Here is a 20,697-nt window from a genome sequence, read left to right on the forward strand (position 1 = left end):
CCCATCTCTCTTTCTTCTCCCTCGCCACCACGCTGAGGTCCTCTGCTCCACCATACCCTCCACACAGTCAGTCCTGTCTTCCGGTCAGTTGTTTCTGTCAGGTTTGAGCACAGTGATACAAAAAGCCATATACTGCATAGCCGCTTGCTGGCCAGAGCCCTGGTATCCGGGCACAGGGGCAAAGAGAGCTTGGGCAGGGAAATCGGAGCCATTCACTCATGCTCAAAGATCTCCGTGCCATGCCCTGGGGTTCCACACTCCATTACTGCTCTGACCTCAGTCTTGTTGGCGTTTGCACTGGACAATTCTCTGTGTGTGCCTGTCCTGTGCACTGGAGCACCATGACCAGCACTCCATCCAGGAGTGCCCCTCCCAGCTGTGACAACTGACACGTCCCTGATCTCACCACGTGACCTAGCAGTGCTTTGTCTCTTCCAGCCTCCCAGCCTTGGCTCAGCCACACCACCCTGGTGGCTAAGAGCCCTTCTGAACTGCCCCTTCACTCCTTAGGTGCGTGACCAGTGGGTTTCATTTTTTTCCCCTTTTCCTGTGTATGTATAAACTCTCCTCAATCACAACTATTGCCATGGCAACGCCAGCATCTCCCCAGGGCTTCATTCTCCTCCTTCCATGCTGACACTGGTAATGATCTTAGCCATTGAGATGCCACTACGCCCGTGTTTACCCACATCCCATTGTTCTAGCAGGGAGATCCTCCTGCCCGGCTCCTGTAAATGACAGCCCACTCCAGTCCACACGGAGGACCAGTTTCCTGGTCAAGGTTTTCATAGACCATCAGTCAAGATTCTCACAGGACACAAAGCTCAAACTAAAACAATTGAGGTGTGCTATGTGGGAAAGGGCTGTGATGAAGGCATAAGCAGGGATCAGGGCTGCCCAGAGGACAGTGTGGTCACCAGGGGTCAAGCATAGTGGATCTGGGAACACCAGGGTAAAAGGGGCCAGAGCTTGAGTGTTTTAACAAGCTCTGAAAGCATCCAGTCCCAAACAGGAGACCCTTGAACAGTGACCCTTGGTCTCTAGCCAGAAGTAACTTCCTGAAGATTTAGTCTCCACCCCCATCTCTTAGCTCCTAATGGAGCTCCTCACTGGCTGAGTCCAATCATGGTATAGTGTGCCTGTGTGGGTCAGTCTCAGAGTATACAGAGAAGAAAGAAAATGAGCTTGGAAGCATCTGAGCATGCGCTGTGTTCCTGGGGCCCTGATGTGGACTATCACACTGTAGTTTCCACACAGTGGCAATGTCCTGTCACCAACTCTCAGTGTTTCTCTCTGTGGCAACACTCTGCCTTGTGTGAAGCTGGCTCCTGACTCTGGCCAGATGTCACCTCCTCAGAAGTAGTGGTCTTTAACCCTTAAAAGGGATGCCTCATCCAGGAATCTTGGGCCCCTAAAACCTGAAACCTGCCTCATAGTAAGTACTCAGTGTGTGCGGGTGTGCCTGCCTATCATTGGACTTCTGTGAGTGAAGGCACTGCCATTTACCTGACACAGGCCAAACATCTTTATTTTCTCAGTCATCCACACATACATGTATGCATCTAGGCATCCATCCCGGTATCCATTTATCCATTTTTAGACACACAGATCTAAGCACTCATGCATGCATCCCTTCAGCATCCACATATCACCCATCCACACCTATACTCATGGCTCTATCTACCTATTTATCCATCAGCTATCCATCCACCCACCTACCTGTCCTCAACACCAGCATCATTCCAAACAAGCCTATGACATAAACATCAGCCTTAACTTTATCCCCTCCCCTGGCTTCTTCACTGCATTCTGGTTGCATGCAAAAGTATGCCACATGCTACTGAGACGGAACTGCAGGCAGGGATAACCTTGCTTTTCTTAAAAAGCAACACAGGCCATCTGTGATGGTTAGCTTTTTGCCAACTTGACACAAGCCAAGGTCATCTGAGAAGAGAAAGATTGAGAAAATACCTCCATCAGATTGGCCTGTGAGAGGGCACAGCCCACTGTGAGTGGTGCCACGCCTAGGCAGGTGGTCATGAGGTATAATAAGAAATCAGGCTGAGAGCAGTGTGAAGAAGCAGTGAGACCCGCCCTTCCCCCCACCCCACGGACCAAACCCGAGCACTGCTGCATCCCACGTTCAGGCCGAGGTCCTCCGATGCCGCCATGCCCAAAAGAAAGGCTGAAGGGGATACTAAAGGAGATAAAGCCAAGGTCTTCCAAAGCCAGAGCCCAAGCTGGAAAAGGCCCCTGCAGAGAACGGAGAGAAGGTCCCCAAGGGGAAGAAGGAGAAGGCCGATGCTGGGAAGGATGCGAATAATCCTGCAGAGACCGGAGACGCCAAAACAGACCAGGCACAGAAAACTGACGGTGCTAGAGATGCCAAGTGAGATGTGTGCATTTTTGATAACTGTGTACTTCTGGTGACTGCACAGTTTGAAATACTATTTTTTATCAAGTTTTATAAAAATGCAGAATTTTGTTTTACTTTTTTTTTAAGCTATGTTGCTAGCACACAGAACACTTCATTTTTTTGGGGGGGTGGGGTGGGGAAGGAACATGTGTCATTAACAAAATGTCTCCCAAGCTGGATTGGTGATGGTTGGAAAACATCTTTCCCTGATAATTTTCAAAGACTCCTCTTGGCTCTCAGGAGAGACATCCTGGTGTTGACATATGTGGCCACCATGGCACACAATGCCCTGTGTGAGAAACTCTAAATTCATTTTTATATCCTCCTCCCCCTGCACCATCAACATAGACTTAACTCCCTTCAAACCAGAGACCTGTTGGAACCCGACCCCCACAATTGGTTTTGCCGGTCTCTCAGGCAATCTGGACTTTGCAGTGGTATCATTGTGCCCTCAAAAGAGCAGCGGTTCCTTTTATAAAAGATTGTGGATCTTCAGATTGATAATCCTGCCGTGTTCGTTTGGTCTCCTGAAAGTCAGGGTCGGCTTGTGAAAAGTTGTTAAACAACATCCTCAGTGTGAACTGTCAGCCCTCACTCTAAGCTCTCCCCCTTTTCAAAGCATCGAATGAAGACTCATCAGGTTTTACAATTGCTTTCTGATTTTGGTAGTCTATACAAGAGGGGAGTTTGGAAGTTCTTGTATACTGTTAATGACTGTCTGCCCATGTCCTGCCTGAAAAACCATGATTGTTTATGGAAAGTATCTTTAATAAAACTGGATACAGTTTGGCTTAGAAAAAAAAGAAATCAGGCTGAGCAAACCATAGAGAGCAAGCCTGTAAGCAGCCTTCCTCCATGGTCTGGGCTTCAGTTCCTGCCCTGACGTCTCTGAATGATGGATTGTGACTTGGGAGTGTCATGGCATTTATCACAGCACCAGAGAGCAAATTAGGGCAACATCTCAACTCCACTTCAAAAACAACTGCCAGGGTAGAGTGGACATTTCACACTCAGGAGGCAGAGGTGCTGTGTGGTTACAGCCATGCTTCTCGTTTGCCCCATCAGTTAAAGCAGAATGCAGAGCGTCTTGAAGCATGCACCCTGATGTTAAAAAGCAAAATGCCTTGGAGTGGGCACCCTGATGTCATTTCGGTTATTTAGGAACAGCACAGTTTTTGCTTCCTAAGTAGCTTTAACAACTACACAATAAAACTGCAGAACCTCAAGTCAGTTGTGTAGAGCTTTAAATGCAATCAAATACCCAGTTTGGTACTCCAAAGTGACAGGTCCTCAATCTGCCTGAAGCAAGGCTGTTTCCCTACTCCATGATAGCAGCTGCTCTGCCAGGGACCACTGGGTAACATGTTAATCACAACGCTCAAACACCTCAACTCTAAAGCTAAGGAGCTGTTCTAAACAAGCCTGGCCTGCTTCCCAAAGTGCTTCCCCTGATCGGATGCCAGTTCTTATACCATTGTCTTTCCTCGTTAAACCTGGGAAGCGAACAGGAGGCCAGAGCCCAAGGCAGCCTGAAAAACAGAACAGGTTGCTGCCTGCAATGGGAACATGGGTTGTGTGATTTTTTTCCCCCTTGTACACAACTGCACCAACTCACACCTCTGACTATAGAATGTCTTCAAAGAGACACGAGGTACGGCAGGATGGGGGCAGCAACGAGATTACAAGTGTGCTTACACAAAGAAATGGGAAGAGTTTGAGATGGTGGGAGAAGTGCCCATCAGTGCACAGGCCTTCCATGTACCCACACTCACATCCTGCCCTAGAAAGGTGTGATGTTGGGAACACAAAGGCCTTTGGGCCCACAGATCATTAGGAAAACCATGAATGTTAAACACACAGGGGTTTCTTCTCAATGGAGGAGATAAAATACCTGTATCCCCACCCAGAAGGCTGGAAGTGGATTTTGTTAATAACCTGCTGACCTTTGTGCTCTCTGTGGAGGCAGACCTCACTCACCTTTTTCTATAGATGCAGACCTTGCCCAAATCCCCTAGAATGATTATCCCGGACTCTTCCCTCCCTAGACTGTTACCCATCCTCAGGGGAGATGTCACATGTACTTTCTGGTCTGCTGACCTCTGTGCTGTTTTAGTCAGAGACCACACTAGATTCTAGGCCTTTAGCCATAGAACCTACCCTCGTGGTCACATGGACTTTGTAAAGGAGTTTCTATGTAGTCGTACCTTAAGCTTTATGATGTACCTGGAATTGGAATGATTGTTGCCTGGGAACCTTTTCCCAAATTGTCCTGTGTCTTAAATATGCTGACAATGAACCACCTGGCATTAGATCCAGGTTGACAAAGTCCATCTGAATTGGGTTTTCATTCTCATCTCTTTGAGGGTTCACTTCCTTTACCTGGATATCTGCAGGGTCCCCCTCAGTGTGAGGTTATCAACTGTCAGTCAGTCTGAGTGCCCAGAGAGAATTGGTTAAGAGCACTTACTGCTCTTGCAGAGGGCCTGGGTTCAGTTCCCAGCACCCACATGCACAGCCCCTCACAACCATGTGTAACATAGTTCCAGGGGGCACAACACTCTCTTTTGTCTTCTAAGAGCTCCTATACATGCTGCACACATAAACTCAGCAAAGTATACACACACACACACACACACACACACACACACACACACACACACACACATATATATATAATTTTTAAAAATCAAGGGAAGCTTTAGAGAAGGACTAAGGAAGCCCCAAAAGTTGGGGGAATAAAAAGTCCAAAGCATTAGGAAAGCATTCTGAGAAAAGAAAGAAAAAAGGAAAAGCAGGCAGAACACACACACACACACACACACACACACACACAAATGCATGCATGCATGCATGCATGCAAATGTATTCTGTAAGCTGCTGCCCTGGGGACAGGAATTCTCAGAAGGAAAAGCTCAGTGTCCCATTAAAGGAATAATTATTCTGCCCACCTTATGGTGAGTCCACCTTTCTAGGGATGGTCTTTGTCTTAGTTAGGATTTCTATTGCTGTGAAGAGACACCATGACCACAGCAACTCTTGTAAAGGAAAACATTTCATTGTGATGGCTACAGTTTTAGAAGTTTAGTTCACTGTTGTCTTGGCGGGACATGGCGGTATGCAGGCAGACGTAGTGCTGAAGAAGGAGCTGAGACTTCTACATTTTGTTTTGTTGTTTTTGTTTTTTGAGGAAAGGTTTCTTTGTGCAGCCCTGGCTGTTCTGGGATTCGCTCTGTAGACCAGGCTGACCTTGAACTCACAGAGATCCACCTGCCTCTGCCTCGGAAGTGCTGGGATTAAAGGTATGCACCACCATTGCTGGTAAGAGAAAGTCCTATATCTTGATCCACAGGCAGTAAGAAATGAACTATGTCACTGGACATAGCCTGAGCATAGACCTCAAAGCCCACCCCACAGTGACACACTTCCTCCAACAAGGCCACACCCACTTCAACAAAGCCACACCTCCTTATGGTGCCACTCCCTATGAGGGCCATTTTCTTTTGAACCACCGCCATCTTGAAGCCAAAATGATTAAACCAGCTCACCTAGGATGCTCGCCTCTGCCTGGGGCCAGAGGTTCTGTCCTCACAGCCAGGAAGGAGCTTTTCCCACTCCCAACACTGGCTCCCTTTCCACTCCTTAATTCAGCTTCCTCCTGGCCTCTGCTCCTGTGCTGAGGAGGCCAGCTCTCCCCTCCACCATCACAGTAGCTCAAACCTCTGGATCCCTAGGGACACACTAGGCCTTAGTCAATCCTGTGTGCCCGGGTGTTCAATTTTATTATTAGTCAGGATGCACAAAGGAAGGAAAGTGTGGGGTGTTTACCCACCACAGTTCCCCAGAGTTTTCTTGAGTGCGAGCAGCAGGAAATATTAGATAGAAGGATTTATATTGCGGAGATAATCAGATAGAAAATAAAGGATAGCCTCGAGAGGGCCTGGAACCTTTTCCAACGGGCCCTGACTGTCTCTGTCCCAGGGTATTTATAGAGACGCCAAGGGGTGGAGCAAAAGACCTCCCCCAGCACAGCCAAGTGCAGACCATCTCAGACACCTGCACTCAGGCCCGTGGTCCTAATCATCCTTTCTATGTGGACCTGCTGAGTAAAGCCCACGAGGAACCTGAAAACGGGCTCCCACAGGAGAGAACATATAAATGTGTCCTTTAGTAATGCACAGAGAAGTTTTTGTAGAGGGACGTTTCTCTGTGTCCCACCCAGCTCTGCAGTCCCACAGCCATTTATAAAATAATCACTCGAGGCTTGTATTAATTTCAAACTGTATGGCCTATGGCTTCGGCTTCTCACTAGCTAGCTCTTTCATCTTAACCCATTCCTATTAATTTATATGTTGCCATGTGGCGGTGGCATTACTGGTCTGCTGGCATCTTGTTGCTTCTTTGGCAGCAACTGGCATCTCCTCCTCCCCCCTGGCTCTGCCCTTCTTCTCTCTGTATCTCTGCTTGGATTTACCACCTAGCTGTAAACTTTCTTGCCATAGACCAAAACAGCTTTATTTATTATCCAATGGGAACCACACATATTCACAGCATACAGAAAGAAAACCCACAGCAAGTTTTAAATATTTTCATTAATTCTTTGAGAATTTCATATAATGCATTTTGATCGTATTCAGTCCCCTGCCTCCTCCCAATTCCACTCCAACCTCTTTACTCACCAAACTTCATGTTCTTTTTTTTTTTTTTTCTTTACCCCATTGAGTCCAATTTGTGCAGCCCAAATACTCTTGGGTGTGGTGTAGCTAGAGTTTTCCTGCCTTGCCCACAGTCAGGACAAATCTCTGTCACCCACCAGTCCCATAGCTGCTCAGACCCAACCAAGTAAACACAGAGACTTATATTGCTTACAAACTGTATGGCCGTGGCAGGCTTCTTGCTAACTGTTCTTATAGCTTAAATTAATCCATTTCTATAAATCTATACCTTGCCACATGGCTGGTGGCTTACTGGCATCTTCACATGCTGCTGGTCATGGCAGTGGCTGCAGTGTCTCTCTGCCTCAGCCTTCTGCTTCCCAGAATTCTCCTCTCTCCTTGTCCCACATACTTCCTGCCTGGTCACTGGCCATCAGTGTTTTATTTATATAGAACGATATCCACAACAGTGTGGAGCCTGCCCTGGAGTGGGTCAGCCTGCCAGGGGTCACACCTTTTAAAAAAAACTGACTTTCCTAGCAGCTAGAAAGCTCCTCAGCTAGGGATGGGTCTTCTCTTTGTGCCCACCTCCTCTCTTCATGATGGGATTTTGTCTGGTTTGAGCTTGCACAGGCCTTGTGCATACTGTCACAATCACTGTGGGTTCACATGCACAACTGCCCTGTTGTGAGTTTGGTTTTTGTTGGTGGGTTTTGTTTTTGTTTTTGTTTTCAAGATAGAGTTTCTCTGTGTAGCCCTGGCTGTCCTGGAACTTGCTCTGCAGACCAGGTTGGCTCCAAACTCAGAGATCCACATACCTCTGCCTCCCGAGTGTTGGGATTAAAGGCACATAACATGCCGCCCAGTGTGTGTGTTTTTAGGTGGCTGTGGTGGTTAATTTTGATTGTTAACTTGATTGGATTAAGGAATGCCAAGGGTGCTAGTGAGCCATACTTCAGGGCATGTTCAGAGAGGATTAGCTGAATAAGTATTTAAGACCCACCAGCATGTGAGCAGCGTGGTCCCATGACTAAATAAAAAGGGGAAATACAGACAGCCAACTGAGCCCCAGGACTCGTCTCTCTCTGCTTCCAGATGCACCCAGAGCAAGCGGCTTCCCCCCAGCACAGGCGGGACAGACTGTCTCCCTGAGTCACAAACCAACGTAAACCCTTTTGTGGTGGTATTGTGTTCCCCAAAATATTGTGTACTCTAATAAATTTATCTGGGGTCAGAGAACAGACAGCCACTAAATACAAAGGCTAGAAAATGGTGGCACTCACACCTTTAATCCTAGCATTCCAGAGATAGAAATCCCTCTGGATCTCTGTGAGTTCAAGGCCACATTGGAAATAGCCAAGCATGGTGACACACACCTTTAATCCCAGAAAACCAGACTTTAATCCCAGGGAGTGGTGGTAGAAAGCAGAAAGATATATAAGGCGTGAGGACCAGAAACTAGAGGTATTTGGCTGGTTAAGCATTTGGCTAGTTAAGCATTCAGGCTTTTGAGCAGCAATTCAGCTGAGAGCCATTGGGATGAGGACTCAGAAGCCTCCAGTCTGAGGAGACAAGACCAGCTGAGGATCCAGCGAGGTAAGATAGCTGTGGCTTGTTCTGTCTCTCTGACCTTCCAGTATTCACCCCAATAACTGGCCTCGGGTTTGATTTTATCAATAAGAACTTTTAAGATTCCTGCTACACCCTTTCTCACCTAAGTTGCTTCAGAGCTGGTATTCTGTCAAGGCAATGAGGAAAAAAACGAATACAGTGGTAGTCTACCAATCAGCCTTCACCAAAAGATGTCCTGCCCAGTTCTCACCAGTGCCGGGCAGGCTCATTGTACTGCCTCCGGTGCATTGCCCCCTCCCCAGAACATCTCTGAACTCTGCTTTCCCTGAGAGAGATTTCTGATGAGAAATGACATTTCTCAAATAGGGAAGGAGCGTAAAACCATCACACGGTAGGTGCAGTGTTCCTGTCTCATACAGAGGTGCACCCGACCACAAAGGATGGACCTATTCCTTCTCTCCCCACCCCCTCCACCAAATGGATTGTGTAACCAGAGGCCTGGCACTCTGAGGCAGGTGACACAGACCTAATAAATCCTTGATGATCACCAACGCTATCTCTAGGCTAGAGGCACTAGGCTAGATCTGTGGATAGACATGAAGGAAGGAACACCACCTTACACTGACCTCCGAATTCTACATGCATGCACAAACACACACTCACACACCACACACACACACACACACACACACACACACACACACACACACACACACACACCTGCCATGTGGCAATTTCCTCTGATTTGAAATATTCCATCCCTGGGAGAAGCTTGTTAAAATTCAGAAAGTAGACAACTCACAAGTATCAGGAAGTCCCCAAAACTCACCAGATTCATAAGGTCCCTCCTTCCCCTAACTTATCTAAGCAGTAAGAACTACTGAGGGGAGGAAACTCTCTGAGCATAAAGCTGCCTGCAAGTTGTTCAGGAAACTCTAGGGGTGCATGGAGTCATCACCTATGATTGAATGGACTTTGGTGATGGAACTGCATTTGAGTTACCTATGCTCCTGTAAGTCACTCCCAAACACTTACTGATTCACTAAGTTGGACTTTGGTTGTATCCTTACTTTGGTTCATCATCAGTTTCCTGTCTGGGATGAGGAGATGTTTGTTCACAGAAAGGAAAAGAAAAGTGAAGTGCATTGTTGTAGACTCATCAAAGAGGCTTGGAGCCAACTGAAGAGCCACCCAACAGTAAAGAGTGAAACAAACAGCAACAAAGTAAAAGAGGTAGAATCAGATTTTAAGCTCAAAGTATAAGATAAGTTCCCACAAAGCCATGATGATATAATCAGAGGCTGAAGAGACACACAGAAGGAGAGACGCCAGTTCCCATGCAGAAAAGTCAGATTTATGCCAGCACACTGTGCTCAGGAGTGGGGCATGATCTGCACATAGTTGTTTCTTTCCAGGAAGGACTAAAAGAAGAAGAAGAAAAAGAAGATAAGGAGGAGGAGGAGGGAGGAGGGAGAAGGGAGGAGGAGGAGGAAGTCTGCAGGGAGAAACTTGACAAACATTTCCCCAGCCAGCTGATCAAGGTCAGGGCCAAGATCCCTATGCTCAGCCTCGCCTTTGGTACAGCATGAGGGACCTGTGCGTTATCTCATCCCTAGCCTTGTAACCCCAGGCTGCTCAGGAGCAAAGGCACCAGACAGAACCCAATTAAGAGACAGTCTACAAAAGGGCTGCCTGGGCCTCCTTAGAGATGTCAAGGTCATCACACACAGGGAGAGGCTGAGAAGCTGCCACAGCTGAGAGGAGACATGAGAAGTGCCACCCTGGATCGAGGGGCACAACATGGACAAGGCAAACGCAAGGAGCCTGAATAAAACATGGGCTCTCGTTAGTGCTAATGTATCGATGTTGGCTCATTAATTTAACAAATGTACCCTGCTATTCTAAGATGTTAGCAGTCAAGATAATCGCTCTGGGACATCTGGGAACTGTGTGTTCTAGCTTAGCCATTTTTCTATAAGTCTAAAATAGTTCCAGCATAAAAATTCTATTTAAAAATATAATTAACAAAGCAACCTGTGACTCATGGTTATGACATTAAAATGTGGCCCACTGTACCCAGTCACTCCCCCAGGACATTTCTCATAGATTTTTCAGAAAGTTCCTCTCTGTTGCGTGACCCAACTGACCAGATGTGAGGCAGGACAGTCAGCCAGTGGACTGTAATGCTGGCCACATGGGAAAACCCAGAGGCTGGAAAGGAAGGTACAGACATACAGACAGACACAGTATGCCCTTGGGTCCTACTGCATCTAGAGCCGGTTCACCTTTGGCCTTTTTAAAAGCAAGGCGGCTTTTTGTACTGTGCACGTATTTATAAAGTTGGGGTGTTGGCTGCTGGTGATGGCATTCACCTACACCACAGATGAAGCAGAGTTCAGCTGGTCCTCTGATTTAAGAAAGAAATTTGGGGACCACATAAGCATACCATCGAATCAGTTGAAGTACGCCCAGGAACCTTCCAGAGGAGTGGTTCCAACCTATTTTCTTTCAAAGCACCAATCTTCCCTGCAAGCAGCAGCTGAACATGCTAGGTCTTTGTCCTTGTTCTGCGCATGGCTGAAGAACGATGGACCCTCAGATGGCCCTTTAAATGGTTACCCGCTGGCCAGTACAGTCCCTCCTGCCATGGGTTTTGAGGAGGACAGGTGATCTCTATTTCAGGGACAGTAGGGCCTACACCTCGCTGAGCTTCCCAGAGCAACTCCTGTACAAATATCACGGGTCTCCAGGGAGACAGCCTTGGGAAGATGGCTGTTTTACACATGGCTTCCCAGCCTTCACTGGCTGCCGGTCATCAGCCTGCTCCCTGGCTAGTTGGCAGCAGATTTGGTTGAGGAGGTACCCCATGCCCCTGGAGACACTCAGTAAAGATCATCCTGTGTCCCCGCAGGATGTGGAAGCCTCTGAGGCAGGAGAGCAGCTGAGATCTCCAGGAGCAGTTTTCTTGTCATTCACTTGCTCTAAAGGAGGTTCTTCAGCAATCTTTAAACCTGTGCTCCGAGGGGAAACTGCACACACCATGGCAACAGTGACTGAGTGCTTTTGTAGGGAAACAGTATCCCAGGACTGCACGGGGCAGGAAGGGAAGGGCCCGCATGGACCCATCACTGTGTGACAGCCTTCGTGAACCTTTCAAGTCCTTCAGAGACTGTGGTCCCACTGTACAGACAAGAATACTGAGGCTCAGGGTTGTGGAGCTATTTATTCAATGCCACTCAGCAGGTGAGCACTGGATTCAGATCCTGCCCCAACCTGTTCCTAAGTCTGCTGGCCCTAAGACGTTTTCCAATTATACATCTGATAGAGGGTTGGTATCTATAATATATAAAGAACTTTACAAAACTAGACATCGAGAAAACAAATAATCTAATTAAAAAATGGGTACAGAACTAAACAGAGAGTTCTCAAAGGATGAAACCCAAATGGCTGAGAAACACTTGAAGAAATGTTCAACATCCTTAGTCATCGTGGAAATGAAAAATTAAAACTACTTGGAGAATTTCTTACCCCAGTCAGAATGGCCAAGATGAATAAAGCAAATGACAGCTCATGCTGGCAAGGATGTGGAGTTAAGGAAACATTTATTCATTGCTGGTGGGAGTGAAAACTTGTACAGCCACTATGGAAATCAGTGTGGCAGTTCCTCAGGAAGCCGGAAATCGATCTACCTCAAAATCCAGCTGTATCACTCTTGAGCATGTACCCAAAGGACTCTACATCCTACTACAGAAACACTTGCTCATCCATGTTCATTGCTGCTCTATTCATAATAGCCAGATATTGGAAACAGCCTACATGTTCATCATCTGATAAATGCTAATGAAAATGTGGTACATTTACACAATGGAATATTATCCATCTGTTAAAAAATGAAATTATAAAAATTGTTGATAAATGGGTGGATCTAGGAAAAAAATCATCCTGAGTGAGGTAACCCAGATCACAAAAGATAAATATTATATGTTTTCTCTTATATATAGACATTAGCCTTTAAGCTTTCAATGTGTGTGCTACAATCCAAATAACCACAGAAGTTACATTCTCAGTAAGGGACGGGTGGGGAGGAGAGGATCTCCCAAGGAAGAGGAAATAGGATATAGTGCTCTGGAGAGAGAAAGGGGAAAATAGAAAAGAGGGATTAAATAGAGAGGGAGATGGGAGAGAAGGGGAAAGGGAGGACTGTGGGGAAGGAAAACTAACACGAAAGGCGACTTAAAAAATCACACGGAAACATGCTACTGCAAACGCTTCCTAAAATATGTACATAGACCAGGATCTAAATGAAATCACACATAATAGGAGAGGCGATGCCCCAATAAGACATCTTATCCCACCAAGTAAAACCTCCAGTGCCAGGAATGGGTTGCATCTTGATGAGTCATTGACCCAAAGGGTCCCAAGGCCCACCCACCTCCCACACACCTTGAAACATCACAGACTACTGCCAAGTCTATTGGTCGCTCTCAACACCCTGATGGGAAGGCCCTAATTGCTGAAGACAATACTTACGTCACCAAACATGGAGAAGTCAAGCAGAACTAGAAGCTTCACCCCTACTGACTAGTGTTCGTGGTACTGGAAGGTACTCTTCATGCTAGTGGAGGAGAAAGTTAATCATCAGTATCACCCAGCAACAATAATGACCTGCCTGCAGGATATATTGGTGCAGTGGTGGTACAAATGTTATGGGAGTAACCAACCACTTTTTTTAAAAAATTGAACTTGAGGCCCACTCCATGAGATGGAGCCCATACCTAACACTGCCAAGGTGGCCAAGAACCTGAGACTAGATTGGTCATGGGCAGAAAACCCAGTGTTATTCTGCTAAAGGGACATAGCAATAAAATGACTCCTAACGACATATTGCTATACCCATGGATCGGTGTCTTGCTCAACCCATATCAGAGAAGCTTCTTCTTGAGGTATATGAGAGTTAACATAGAGACCATGTACAGAGAACGAGAGACTTGGTAGAACCCAGTCCTAAATGGGATTTCTTCATCCAACCCCTCCCCTCCGGGCATCTATGCAGAAGAGGAGATGGAAAGATTGTAGGAGCCAGTGGTGGGTGATAGAAGACTCCAAGGAAGCAGTGTCTTCCAGACACAACAGAGCTGACACATAGATGAACTCACAGAGACTCTGGCAGCCTGCACGAGACCTGCACAGGTTCGAGCCAGATGGGGTATCAGCACTGAGATGGAGAAGTGGACATGAGCTACCACCCCTAACCAAGAAACTATCTGCCATTAGGACCGCTGGCAACAGGAACATCAGCCTTCTCCAATAGAGTCTACACTGGCCCCATGCTCAGAAGTAGCTGGCCGACACAAAATGAACTCAATAGTTGTCCTCTGCCTATTGTATACAGTGGTAGAGTTCCATGCAGGCACCTGTCACGTATATATGAGCCTGGGGTAGGTGAACATGCTCTCAGCCCTGGAGGGTATCATCCAAGACTCACATCAGGGACTACAGAACAGAAACAACTTTAAATTTATCATGTTTTTTTCTCCTATGTATACACAACAAATATTAACTTAATTAGGACCAGGAAGAGATTCACACCAAGTAATAACAAAATAAAATAATTATAGCAGGCTGGAGAGATGGCTCAGAGGTTAAGAGCACTGGCTGCTTTTCCAGAGGTCCTGAGTTCAATTCCCAGCAACCACATGGTGGCTCACAACCATCGGTACTAAGATCTGGTGCCCTCTTCTGGCCTGCAGGAAGACATACAGGCAGAACACCGTATACATAATAAATAAGTCTTAATAAAATAATTATAGCAATGGACCATAATAAAAGTTATTCTAAACTTCATAAACTTGTGAATCACACATTTCTGGAAATCTCCATTTAAAATTTTCGGACTGTGGCTTACCAGGGGTCTCTGGAATCATGGAAAGTGACAGTGCTAACAGAGGTGACCTTGCCTGCTCCTTGCTCACCTCTCTTGCCTGCCTGCCAGTTCTGTGTCTTTGCCTGGCTGGTTCCTGCCCCTGGCCCTCTCTGCCAACATTTGCTATTGTCTGGATGGGGCAGGCCCAGGCCTTGCTGGGCCTGTCATCCACCTTCAAGACAGCCCTATTAGCACACTTCAGAGTTCCCTTCACTGGGACCAGAGGAAGGGAGGGACCCAAAGGAGAGGTCCACAGATGATATGGCTTCTGGGCGAAAGGTCAGCAGAGGGGGGAGACAGTTCCTTGGGGTGCACCTCAGTGGTTTTGGTCATGGCTTGGTGATGGAAGACACCCAATGGGGATGGGCCACTGATAGTCTGTCTGCTCAGGGGACTTGCTGTGTAGGCCTGGGGAACCCCTGTGCTGCATGGCTCTCACTCCCTAAAGACTAGCATGAGCAAATAGCAGCAACTCTCAAGAGAGAGAGAGAGAGAGAGAGAGAGAGAGAGAGAGAGAGAGAGAGAAGGGAGCTGTGACTACAATCTGTGTCTTCCATCATCCTGTAGCCTGCCAAGTACAATCCTTCTTCCCACCCTGGCAGATGAGCATTTGGCTTCTTTGATTGTTTTGGGGGAAGTGAGGGATGAAGCCAGCAGACAGCTTCTGCTGGGAGGGGTCAGAGGCTCTGCCTTATGATTGGCACAAACTCCTGGGGGACCCTGGGAGGGCCAGGGACCCCATCAGGATGCCTTCAGAACCCATGGATAGGATTAGAAATGAATCATGTATGTCCAAGATACATGGCTAAGAGTTTCTTACACTAAAATACATACAACCCGTGGCCCCCAAAACTAGTATTTTGACATTTCCTGGCAGAGTAGAAGCCATCCAGACAAAATAGGCATGGCTTCCTCTTGCAGACGTCAGGTTTAAATTGAAGTGGCAGGAAGCAGTGGTGGCACAGGTCAGTGTAGTTTGAGAGAGTGAGGATTCCAGCCTGCTTTTGTAAATGAGATCACCTGCCTGCTTGTCCCACTGTGATGGCTGACTCAGCACCATGATCAGCCAGGGGCTTCCTCTGGATCCTGGGTTGGCCTTGACACATACTGGGATTTAAGCTGCATACAGAATTGTAGATGGAAGTTTTCCTGTCCCACAGCCACTCTCAAATAAACGCACAGAGGCTTATATTAATTGTAAATGATTGGCCAATAGCTCAGGCTTGTTACTCGCTAACTCTTACACTTAACCCATATTTCTATCTATACTTTGTCACATGACTCATGGCTTCTTACCTCATTTTTTACACATCCTGCTTGCTCAGTGGCTGTCTGGCATCTCTCTCATCTCTCCTGATTCTGCCCTTCCTCCTCCTCCCATCATTCTCTCTGTGTCAGGCTGTCTCACCCAATCTCTTTTTGCCCTACTATCAACCGATTAGCTTTTTATTAACATTGAGCATAATCCACAGCACAGAATCACCTTCAGAAGTAGGATGTTGAGGATGCTAAGAATGGAGCATCCAATGCCACACTTCCCAGAACCAGCCAGAGACCCACACAGGATGGCAGCTTAATGGCTGTCATGCCCCATCATAAGCTACTCCAGAGAGAGTCAGGGTTACCTGCTGCTAATAAAGGCCCTGAGGTGCCTCCAGGCTAGCTGTCAGTCAAGCTCTCTAGTGGAGCCAGTGGCCTGGTCTCAGGCCCGGGGCAGAGAGATCTGTATCATCGCTCTTCTCTATCACTCAGAACACCCTTGACCACTTGCCTTTCCCACTGACAAATGAGGCCTGAGGACCAGGAGGGACTTGGGAAGGATGCCTTATCCCACCCCAGAGATCTGTGAATACCTGGCTATGTAGTGAGTTCTTTTTTTTAAAAAAAAATACATTTTTAAGCATTTGAAACCATAAATTATATTATTTATACCCTTTCTTTCCTGCAGGCAACCCTCCCATGCTCTCTAAAATTCATGGTCTCTTTTTCTTCAGTTGTTAAACACACACACACACACACACACACACACACACACACCACACACATACTCCTAAATGTATAAATACAGCCTGCTCAGTCCATATAATGTTATCTGTATGTGTATTATCTCAGTTGGGCTGACCACTGGGTATTGGAAGGGGGTAACCAATGAGGGGCTTTTTTCTGGGGAAAGGCCATTTCCCCTGCTTCCATCATTCTCCAGTTGCCCTTAGTTCTTTGTCTAGGGCTGACACTTGGAGATCATCCCCCCCCCCACCCTTCCTAGGCGGTGCTTTAATGGATAGTAGAGAATGAAGCCATGGGAGAAAAAGGACAGTCTACTCAAACAGAATGATGTCCTGAGTCAACATGTGAGAGTGGGGGGGGGGGAGAAGGGGGGACAGGAGATAGGGTTGAAGCCAGAAGGGACTACAGGCTAGAGGCCAAGTGAGTTGCCAGAGGAAGAGATGGGAAGTCAGGTGTGCCAAGCCTGGTCACCCTAGGAAGGCACAGGGTGGCAGGGCAGACCCCAACTAAAGGCAGAACCCTGGGAATGTGTTGCATGAGGACCTGTGAGCAAGGGAAGCGAAGGGCCGGAGGAAGGAGTCCCTGACCTGCTTGGTGCTCCCCACACGGACAGGCAGAGCAAGTGTCTGGTTGCAGCTGCAAGGTTCCACAAAGCTGGAAAAGGATGGATTGCTCATCTTGACCCCCAGGGGGCACTAGGCTTCTCTGCATCCACCTGGTTCTGCTCTCTCCCATCAGCCACTTCTAAGGTGGAAGCCAAGGCCTTTTGCTTGATGTTGTGACAAAAATACCTCACTGCACTAAACAGAGATTCTGAATTTTTTTTTTTAAAGGAGATCCCTAACTCTCTAAACTCAAACATTTTGTCTTCCCACCGCAAGCCAGTTCACCTCTACCGGGTCTTTCAAAGCCTAGTGGACTTGGTTGGGCTGGATGAACAGCTGGCCGGATATAGCCTGCTGTGTCCCACAGGCATCCCCGCGTGTCCCAAGCACTCAGCATAATTATTGCCCTTGACATTGCAACGGCAGAGCTGCCAAGTCCATTAGCCAAGTCCATTGAAAATGTGGGTCATTCCTTTCTTTTCTTTTTCAATTTCCTACTCTAAAGGGCACTGCCTTTTAAAGCTGATGAGAAATCCAGAAGGGCTTCAGGACAAGTGGGGCAGGTTTGCTGACTTAAATGTGCACCGTCACATTAGGAACAGATTGTAAAGTTAACAGACGATGGTGCTAAGAAGTATTTGTAAACTATCTAACAGTCCAAGGGCCGCCATCCCCTCAATATAAGGAGTGAGTCAAAATCAGTAGCTTAGGGCCTTTAAGGCAGAGTAATACAGCTAAGTGTATTAATTCACTAGAAAAAAAATGCAAGAGGTCCAGAAACACAAGGCCAGTCTCTGTCTTTCCCAGGTAGGGTAGAAAGGGGGCACTGAGTGCATTTAATTTTGCTGAAAGTGTGTCAAAAGGGACCTGATATTATATGCTCATAGGGTGATGATAAATTTAATCATTTCAGAGGGTAATTTGGTAAAAAAAAAAATTTTTTTTAAAAATTAAGCGTGTCTTCATCCAACACACAGGAAAGTATAAATAGCAGAGCTGTGGGCACAGTCCAGTTGGTAAATGCCTGCCATCAAAGCATGAATTCCTGAGTTTGATACCCGGCATCAAAGCCAGGCATGGTGCTGTGGGCTGTAGTTCCACCACTAGGGAGAAAGAGAGAGAGAGAGAGGAGGATCCGTGGGGCTCGTTGGCCTGTTGGCCCAGCTCCATCGGTGAGCTCCCGGTTCAGTATGAGACCTGTCTTAGACAATAAGGTGGAGACAACTAGGAACATGTGATGTGGATCTCTGGCTACCACACTCACACACACCTCCATATACATGAGTGTACATGAACATATACATATGCCGCATACACATTCACATATGCTCTTGCACACATACAAAGTGTAAAAAATACACATTCGCTTACAAATCTCATTTTCTTTCTTGTTTTAAATTTTTGGCATTTGTTTGTTTATTTTCGTTTTTCAAGACAGGGTTTCTCTGTGTAGCCCTGGCTGCCCTGGAACTTGCTCTGTAGACCAGGCTGGCCTCACACTCTGAGATCTGCCTGCCTCTGACTCCTGAGCTCCGAGATTAAAGACCACAACACCTGGTTTTCAAACTTCTTTTTCTTTTTCTTTTTTTAAAATTTATTTATTATGTATACAGTGTTCTGTCTGCATGTATGCCTGCAGGCCAGAAGAGGGCACCAGATCTCATTATAGATGGTTATGAGCCACCATATGGTTGCTGGGAATTGAACTCAGGACCTCTGGAAGAGCAGTCAGTGCTTTTAACCTCTGAGTCATCTCTCCAGCCCCCACAAATCTCATTTTCAAGACCAATTTTAGGAATAACAACAGGAGCCAGACCTATAATCCCATCACGGACAGGGGACAACTGAGATTTAAGGTCAGCTTGGGCAGCACCCAAGACCGAGATGGAGAAAGAGAGGGAGAGAGAGGAGGAGGAGGAAGAGGAAGAAAGCCAGATGGCAGAAGTAGCACAGGGCATACACACTCACACAAGCGCATCACCATAGCGACGGAATCCAAGTGCCCGGCACCAGGGGACTAGTTGCATAGACAAGACCCACAGGGAGCAACTGAGGCAGGTCCATCTTCTGGCCTGGGAAGGACTTGGTCTTATTTGAAGTGTTTATGGTTGGCCATGATTTGTGGTGATGGAGGCCATAAAGAGCGGTCACTGAGGGTGTAAATCAAGCCCAAGGTTTATACAGGTCTTTCCACACTGCATCACTGTTTAGGGCAAATCAGGTCAAAGAGCGTACCCTTCTCTAGTGCCCTCTGTGTGCATGCAGATGTGTGTACAGGCGTATATATAGACAGCAAATGACAATCTTGAGTATCATACTTTGGGCACTGTCTGCCTTATTGATTCGAAAGTTTTTTATTGGCCTGGATCTCTCTCTCTCTCTCTCTCTCTCTCTCTCTCTCTCTCTCTCTCTCTCTCTCTCTCTCTCTCTCCCTCCCTCCCTCCCCTCCCCCCCATTGGGAGCCACTAGCCTTGAGAAAATGCAGGTGGCTTACCCACACTGGGGAAGCCCTGTAGATTTTCCCCAAATGCTCAAGCCTTCCTGCCCAGTCCCCCAACTTCAGAGAAGGGTGCTGTTGCTGTGAAGCCCGCTGTCTTGCCTCACTGTGGCTTTGCTTCTTGCTGAAGACAGGGAGCTGGTATAAGCAAGACAACAGAGGCCGGATGACTCCTCCCCCACCCCTGTCTTGGCTCCTCCCTCTTCAGCACTGAAGCCTTAATATGAAAAAAGTCTAATGGGTCACCTTGACAGTGACAGAGTGAACTCTGCTAAAGGACATCAGAAGCCACCAGAAGAAACTACAACTTCTGCAGGGGTTTGGGAAGGAGGTCAGCTCCACCCTGACTCCCAGGCTCCCCTTCCCTACAACCTTCCTCGAAGTTGACATGCATCCAGGATCCCACATACCCGAGAAGGTCGCTCTATTTAACACCACTTTTGACTGAGCTCAGTCACTGTCCTGATAGTTTTTACTTTAAGTTGACACAAGCTAGAGTCATCTGAGAGGTGGGAACCTTGATTGGGAAGATGCCTTCATAAGACTGGGCTGTAGGCAAGCCTGGGAGGCATTTTCTTAATCAGTGACTGATGGGGGAGGGCCCAGTCCATTGTGGGTGGTGCCACCCCTGGGCTGGTGGTCCTGGGTTCTATAAGGAAGCAGGCTGAGCAAGCCATGAAGAGCAAGCCAGTAAGCAGCACTCCTCCATGGCCTCTGCATCAGCTCCTGCCTCCAGGTTCCTGTCCTGCTTCAGTTCCTGCCCTTCCTTTGATGATGGTCTGTGATATGGAAGTGTAAACAAAATAAGCCCTTTCCTTCCCATGCTGCCCTTGGTCATGGTGTTTCCTCACAACAACATTAACCCTAACTAAGACAGTTACCGACTTTCCAAAAGATCTAAGGCCAACCCAAGAGGGAGGTGGGCAGGTCATGGCCTCCACCTGGCCCAGGATCCCCAGGCCCCCTGGCAGGGGCTGATGGTTTCTTCTGGTTTTGTTTTGATTCTGAGGCACTTACATGGGCTG

General features: G+C 47.3%; 1 pseudogene; it reads left to right on the forward strand.

Annotated features, from left to right (window-relative positions):
- The first annotated feature begins 2,130 nt into the window (after window positions 1–2,130).
- Window positions 2,131–2,393, forward strand: LOC114703972 (annotated as a pseudogene).
- Window positions 2,394–20,697: the final 18,304 nt, after the last annotated feature.

Source organism: Peromyscus leucopus, chromosome 16_21 (genome assembly GCF_004664715.2).
Source record: "Peromyscus leucopus breed LL Stock chromosome 16_21, UCI_PerLeu_2.1, whole genome shotgun sequence".
In the NCBI taxonomy this organism is placed as follows: domain Eukaryota; kingdom Metazoa; phylum Chordata; class Mammalia; order Rodentia; family Cricetidae; genus Peromyscus; species Peromyscus leucopus.